This window comes from Telmatherina bonti (genome assembly GCF_933228915.1).
Source record: "Telmatherina bonti genome assembly, chromosome: 21".
Taxonomy (NCBI): Eukaryota; Metazoa; Chordata; class Actinopteri; order Atheriniformes; family Telmatherinidae; genus Telmatherina; species Telmatherina bonti.
The window spans coordinates 3,333,973-3,340,028 of NC_136630.1; positions in this window are offsets into that span (position 1 = coordinate 3,333,973).

The window sequence follows — 6,056 nt, forward strand, 5'->3', positions numbered from 1 at the left end:
TACCTGCGATGTATGTAGCAAAGCGTTTAGCAGAAAGAAGCTTCTTAACCTGCATATGACGGTACATACCAAAGAAGAAATATTCCATCTTGATGAAAGACTGTTGAACCAAAATCCTGAACATCTAAATGATCGTGCTGCGCTGAGGAAAGATGCATCACATGATGACTTTCAGCACACGGCGACTGAAAGAAGCTCAAAGATTCCTAATAACGTCTGAAAATGTCTTCCTTCCAGTTGTTTCATATGATCCCCAAACAATGAGATGCTTCTGAAATGCACATCGTAGTGTTTAACATCCATGATGCGCAACCGGTTATCAGTGGCTTGCTGAAGCTTGTTCCATCCTCCACGAGAAGACAGAACTTTTTCATATTCTTGAGGCTCCGAGAAGAAAATGACGTCATTTTGTTCTCGCGGACGTGTTTGAAGACAGTTCTCGACACATCAGGCTGCAGAACTTTTTTCTTGCGGGGCTCCGAGAAGTATCGTGTGATTGGTCGGACATGTGAGGTGGGCGTGGTTAACACGGAGAAAGCATGATTTGATTGTTTTGATTAAACAGCTGATTGAGGTGGTGATTTTTACATCTGGCATTCAAACACTCGGACCCAGCTGCGTGCACGACCCGCCCCGCCGTAGACGAAGTTATTCGTTAAATATAAAACTATAAAGTCGGAGAGCGGAAACCTCCGCCAAGCACAACGTTACAGAATCCTTTTAAAATGTTCCTGGATCCAAACGGTGATCCGGATCACCTCCAGAATTGAATCACTTCTTCATTTTCACATTTCCAACAACTCTTGAAATGTTTATAAAAATCCGTCTGTAACCTTTTGAGTTATCTTGACACAAAGATGGCGGGAAAAACATGACCTGGTGGAGGTAACAACCGGGTTCATGGCACATAAAGCAGACATCGCCCCCCGCTGTGACCCCTCCCCGCTGCAGACCTGGTTCTCCTGGAGGATGGATGGACCTGACGAAGAATAAGGTTTTTCTTGTTCTTGCAGCCGTGGATGATGGAACAAGCTTTAGTTGACTCCATGCACTTTCATGAACAGTGACCTCTCCCTCCTGATGTTGTTAGACAAAGTTTGTATTTATTTTCTCTGTGTTGTTTACTTGTTTGTGAGATAAGATAAGATAAGACTTTATTTATCTCACAGTGGAGAAATTCACTGTTACATAGGCTCTCAGAAACAACAAGGCGGGTGCAAATAGTAATGAAAGGTGCAAACAAAGTAGATAGTGCAAATAGGTAGTTAATAATAGTAATAAAAATAAAAATATAACTAAAATCCACTACGAGTTAAAAAAAAAACCTAAAGAACAAGCAAAACAAGCTAAATACTATATACAATGCACATTAAAGATGTGATATACAATATATATATATAATATATATATTTATATATAAGATATATACATCTGTCTATACATACGAGATATATACATCTGCATCTGCACTATTTACACAGTGGAGTTGTACAGTCTAACAGCTGTGGGTATGAAGGACCTGCGGTAGCCCACTGTTTGTGTTCAGAAAACACAACAAGCTCCATTTGTGGTGTAAAAAATGGTCTGTCCAAATTAGGAAAACTTTGCGTCTCCCACTCCAAACCTGTGCCATTAAAATCCCTGCCCTTAAAGAGACCCCCATCACAAGCAGAAGCATCACAAGATGCGGTACCGCCCCCTAGTGGATAGGGAACATATTACACACAGAATGGCTCCTACACACATTATGGAGCATATTCCTGCAAAAATCATGTATCTGCTAGCAGAATGAACACGCCTTGGGGTGTCTTTTACTCGGTGTGTTTGTCGGGTTTGGTGCAGAAAAATGGCCAGAGGTTCAGAAGCAGCTGGAGACTTCCTGCATGAGGCAACAATCCTGTGGAAAGAGCTGCAGATGTTCAGCTCTGCACACAGACTGGAGACGTATCGGATCATAACTTTGGGATCTGCTTGCACATCTGGAAAACATGGTGCTGCATCTGACAGGTCGTCACCGTTGTGCGTGCAGATTGCCTCAGGACCGTGGAGCCGAATGGAGCTCATGTTTAAATTAAAACGCGACCAGCTATATGAAAATAAAACGCCTGCAGTGTGAATGCAGCCGTAGAAATTCATCATCAGTCGTTTTTCTGATGTAAACCTTCATCTTTTATCAGCGCTTCCATTTCATCATCCTGCTTTATTTTTTAAATAAAACCTAAAAGCAACACTGATTTATTACTTCAGTCTCGCTCCTGTTTTTTCTTTCCAGTTTGTTTGTTTTTTTTTTTAATGAAATTTATTTCTTGTACCTGATTGTGATAGAAAATCTTCCTTTATTCTTCATGCCTTGTCAGACACTGGGGGTCTGGTCTGAAGGTCAGTTTGCTTATAAAGTTCCTAGTTGTGTGAAAAGGAAACATCAGAGAATCTTCTTCAGACTTCCGAGTTGTCCATAAAGCTCAGCAAGCTCGGCTTCAGATCGTCTTTGGTTTTTCTGTGAGCAGAGATGTGGAGCCTCCCTCCATGAAAACAAACTGAAACATTTGTGAGGATAAATATGAAGACAGAAGGGGAGTTTGAGCAGCCTGTGACATGTAGTGCCTTCATCGAATATGAATATCAATACTTGAATATATTTTATTCTCCTTATTCTGCACCTTCTTATGATGTATCAAACAGTGTGATGAGTTTGCATTTGATCGCATATCTGGAGCCTCGTAGAATCTTTAATAAACAGCAGATGTTTCATGACAATGTGTGAAGGCTTTTTCCAAACATCTAATCTGAACTTTGTCAACAAAGAACAGGAAAAAAAAATAAAATAAAAATAAAAATTTTTATATATATATATATATATATATATATATATATATATATATATATATATATATATATATAAAAAAGTTAGGGATATTTGGCTTTCAGGTGAAATTTATGGAAAATGCAATATGTTCATGCTACAGTGATATAATATCATAAAAGTAAGACATTAGAAGGATGCACTACTGATTTCCTCATCTCAAAAAATTCATTCAACACAAAAGGTAACAACAATGGTAGTTACACCACAACAAAAAATTTGAACGTCTCAGTATCTCATCATGTGCCCTTGAGCATCAATTACAGCTTGACAACGACGTCTCATGCTGTTCACAAGGCAACTTATTGCCTGCTGAGGCATGGCATCCCACTCTTCTTGAAGGGCAGCCCTCAGGTCATTGAGGTTCTGGGGTGCAGGGTCTCGAGCCTCTACACGACGGCTCAGCTGATCCCACAGGTTTTCAATGGGATTCAGGTCTGGAGAGAGTGCAGGCCGTTCCATTTGAGGTACACCAGTCTCCAACAGCCGTTACCTGATGATGCGGCCTCGATGAGCAGGAGCATTGTCGTCCATGAAGATGAAATTAGGCCTGTGCTGTTCATGTCGGGGCACAATCACTGGATTAATGATGTTATTCAGGTAGTATGGGCTTGTCACTGTACCATTCACAAAGTGTAGGGCAGTTCTGTACCAAGTGGACACCCCTGCCCACACTGTAACACCGCCACCACCAAAAGCTGGCCTGGTGACAACAGTGGCTGATGCATAGCGCTCTCCCTGACGTCTCCAACATCGTTGCCGGCCATCATTTCTGCTCAGTGTGAATCGACTTTCATCAGAGAACAGCACTGAGGCCCACTGGTTCCTCGTCCAGCGTAAATGCTCCCTGGCCCATGCAAGACGATGATGCCTGTGCCTGGTGGTGTGGTCAGGTACCCGTGCAGGTCGTCTAGCACGCAGACCACGCTGATGGAAACGGTTTGGAATGGTCTGACGTGACACTTGGGTGCCTCTCACCTCTCTTAAACGTGCCTGGAGTTGAGTGGCATTCATCATCCGGTTTCTCAGGGCAGTGTTCACAATGTAGCGGTCATCAGCACGGGATGTGGCCAAAGGACGTCCACTTCTAGGCCTTTCTGTGACTCTTCCAGTCTCTCCATATCTCTGTTGCAACCTGCTGATGACACTCTGTGACACTTCTGTCTGAGAACGTCCTGTTTGAAGCATCGCAATGGCAAGGGACTGTTGTTCCATTGTTAGGTGTTTGATTTCCTGCTTGTGTTGTTCTCACTCATATGTAAGTCGCTTTGGATAAAAGCGTCTAAATGACTGTAGAATAGAATAGAATAGAATAGAATAGAATAGAATAGAATAGAATACGTAATTTATCACAGATGGAATATTTATAATGAACTGAAATGTGACAGTTGATCCAACCAACCCGACTGCATCTCATATCATAACTTTGCTAGTGAGATACAAATGAAACAAATCTTCTTTAGTAAGTCTTAATAGACAAAGATGGTTCATTTTCAGAATAGAATATATTTCCAAATAGATGCATGTTTTTATTTAGTTTCCACAACCAGCAGTCCAAAACAAAAGCAAACACCCTACAAACTCATTCCTTAACATAACTTTAAATCTTCCACATAAAACTTGTGTTTGATATAATTTTAGCCATCAGGACATTTTTCTACCGTTTAAAACAGAAAGGACAGAAATATCAGTAGATATGAGAAACGCGGGTAGGAACCTCCTGTTTCCCTAGTTGTGTGGCGGGGGAACATAATAAAAGGTGAACCGTTGGCGTACAGTTCTCTGGATTCTCGCTGTCTTTCAGGACATTTGATGCTTTTGGACAAGTTTGCATTCCGGAAAGTTTCAGGAGGTTTTTTGTGACAAACAAACTATGGAAAATGCCAAAGAAAGGCGGAAGTAGCGCGAGACCAAACCGGAAATAGAGGAGCATCAGAGTCAGCTGGAGGATCTGCAGACCCACATCAGTCCAGGCAGGATCCAGACCCACCAGGCAGGATCCAGACCCACATCAGTCCAGGCAGGATCCAGACCCACCAGGCAGGATCCAGACCCACATCAGTCCAGGCAGGATCCAGACCCACCAGGCAGGATCCAGACCCACATCAGTCCAGGCAGGATCCAGACCCACCAGGCAGGATCCAGACCCACCAGGCAGGATCCAGACCCACATCAGTCCAGGCAGGATCCAGACCCACCAGGCAGGATCCAGACCCACCAGGCAGGATCCAGACCTACTGGATCATGTAATCTCTTTACAAACTCATACATTTATTTAAAAAGCAGATGAATTTATAATTCTCAAGTTTATTTTCTTTTTGTCCTAAATGTCTCCCGCTCTGTTTTCCTCTGAGCTTCTTGGTCTTCCTCTCCTCCTGGTCTCCACTGATCTCCAGATGTTTCTATGGTTCCATTAAACCAGTGCTTCCCAGTTCCAGTCCTCAGACCCCCCTGTACATTTTAGACATGATCTTCCTCCAGAGCACCTGACTCAGATTAACTTCCTCATCAGGTTCTCTGTTAACGACACTTTATTTCCTCCAGGTGTGTTCAGGTAGGGTTGCCTAGGAAACCTGCGGGGGGGGGGCGCTGAGGACCGGAGCTGGGAAACTCTAAAAGGGAACCTGAGATACACAAAAGAAATGTTATTTAAAACTTCTATAACCACAGAGTACATGTAAGAAACGTGATTAATATATATATCATCACTTCTTTTTTATTTATAAAGAGACTTTTCAGAAACTCTGTTGCAAATAAACTGGGATGTAGAACAGTATGGAGTGAATCCCAGCAGGTGTAATGGTAACGTGACCAGTGGCTCTAACAGATGATGATGTCAGGAAGCACGATGAAGGTGACATCCTTTCATTCAGAGGTCAGTCGTCTGATCTGGGCGGGAAAGCTGCTGCAGAACCTGGTGGTCGTGCAGGAAACGCTGCAGAACGTCTGTCCAGAAGCCAGCCAGGGAGGACAGTCCATGATCAGATCGCATCCTGACCCAGGACAGGCAGCACTTTGCTGTCCTGAACTGAGATCCGAACTCGGGGGGGGTTTTAACATGACTGAGTTTCTTTCCTCGATGCATCTCCACGTTTATTTTCCAACTTCAAACATTTTTAATGTTCTCTTTATGTGAAGCTTGTGTCACATGAATGTTGTTGAAACAAAGAGATTCACTTTTCATGTCTTCAAT